The sequence below is a fragment of the Solea senegalensis genome, linkage group LG4, assembly GCF_019176455.1.
Source record: "Solea senegalensis isolate Sse05_10M linkage group LG4, IFAPA_SoseM_1, whole genome shotgun sequence".
Classification (NCBI taxonomy): Eukaryota; Metazoa; Chordata; class Actinopteri; order Pleuronectiformes; family Soleidae; genus Solea; species Solea senegalensis.
The window spans coordinates 22,603,525-22,605,403 of NC_058024.1; the positions used below are offsets into that span (position 1 = coordinate 22,603,525).

Below are 1,879 nucleotides of genomic sequence, written 5' to 3' on the forward strand. Positions count from 1 at the left end.
TTAAAAAGCTTGAATTTGTGGAGAGTTGCTGAAAGAGCGACACGCGACGTGTTTTAGTTTTCTGTCGATGGAATAATCAAATGATCAATTTTGGGAAAGTCATTCACGATGTAAATACAAAAGGAACTGCTGTTGAGTCCAGTTGCTTGTGTTTACACGTCCAAAGACAGGATGACCGTGACGCCCATCACAGGCCTTCACTGTGCATCAGGAACTTCATTTTTCCCCCGTTATTATTATTCCACCTGTTTTTGTGATGAACAGGAACCGTGTCCTTCATCTGAGGGAGCATTCGTGTGTATGCAGAGACACTAGAAACACTCGCTTTACTAGCACAATGTTGTCTGTTGCCTCCAACATAAAACAAACCACTTCCTGTGGTCAGGGTTAACCACAGTAGGAGTCACGTTGAGCTTAATCAGCCGTGAATGAAGTAGCAGCATGTGTTTCCATGTGTTTACATTTAAGTTACACTCATTTTGACGATTAATTATTAATGTTTTCGTGTAAAGCAGGGGTAGGGAACCTATGGCTCTCGAGCCAGGTGTGACTCTTTTGATGATTGCATCTGGCTCGCAGATTTCGGCTTTTCAGATAAAACATAAAATATTATCACTTGTTTTAATCCATCCATCGATTTTGGAAGTGGAGGAAACGCAAGTGAATGACATAAATGCAGCACCGTTCTATTCCCTGGCTTTGGATGAGTCAACAGACGTAAGTCATTTGTCGCAGTTCAGTGGGATTGCAAGATATGCTGCTGGTGACACACTGCGCGAAGAAAGTCTTGCTGTTCTGCCAATAAAAGGGTCCACAAGAGCCAGAAGTCGCATTAATGGTGAGTATTATAACAACATTATTTAAAAGAATAAATTCAGAGGCTTATTATACTCACATTTAGTTAAATTCAGTCTTAAAATATATTATATGGCTCTCACTGAAATAAATTTGCAAATATTTTGCTTTCATGGCTCTCTGAGTCAAAAAGGTTCCCGACCCCTGGTGTAAAGAGTGAGAATGTAACTGCACGGTCTGAACCACTGTCTTTGTTTGTTTGTGTTATCATTCAATACGTGTCCTGTGTCAGTTAAAAGGCAAAGAAAAGTCTTAAATGACAACCTGAATGTATCATTTAAAAGAAAACACAACTGTACTTGTGTTTCATGACAAAGGCACGTGCAGCATAAGACGAGTCGTGAATTCACTTTAACTTTTTACAGCAGGGTTTTGTTTTTTTTGTTTACTTTTCAACATGAGCTCGTGTTTTAAAGACTTTTGGACGCTTGTTCGTCTAAGACAAGTTGACAAAGACACAGAAAACTGGCGCAAAAGTGTTCAAATATAAGCCGCACAGAGGATGCGGTTTATTGTTAGGGAACACGAAGCGTCCTCTCTTGTTTTTCCTCCGTCGCAGCCGCTTTTTCTTGTTGTTGTTTCTCCATCATTGGAGCACGTGTCGCCTTGTGTTTGGGTTCATTCTGCGTCAAAAGGCGCACTTACCTCTGCTCGATCAGGGGGGAACTTGTGCTTTTTGTGCTCTACCTGCGGGAAATCTGCTGAAAATGGCGGATGGAGGCTTGAGGCGCAAGCCTGCCTGCTCGGTAACTCGGGTGCTGGAGGCGCGAGGGAGAGGCGTGCACCCTCCTCACACTGCGCGAGGGATGGATTAGAGTCAGTGTGCGCGAGAGAGGAGGCTTTTGTAGGCGACGAGGCCGGTGAGGATGATGATGATGATGATGCAGGTCCTGTTTGTCTCATCTGACCAACCAGGCCAACTTACTCTGAGGCCTTGTTCACACTGCCAGAGAAAATCAGAATTAAACTATTAATAAGGATTGGATTCAAACTGCATTTGGAGTTTGTACCCATGCATCGTTTG

The 1,879-nt window shown here is 43.0% G+C and overlaps 1 protein-coding gene across 1 annotated transcript in view; it reads right to left on the reverse strand.

Annotated features, from left to right (window-relative positions):
• Window positions 1–1,627, reverse strand: part of prdm2b (PR domain containing 2, with ZNF domain b) — an 18,906-nt gene extending 17,279 nt beyond the window's left edge. Inside the window, exon 1 of the mRNA XM_044024175.1 lies at window positions 1,543–1,627. The gene's annotated coding sequence lies outside the window, so the exon portion shown is untranslated. The remainder of the gene's footprint in view (window positions 1–1,542) is intronic.
• Between the last annotated feature and the right edge of the window lie 252 nt (window positions 1,628–1,879).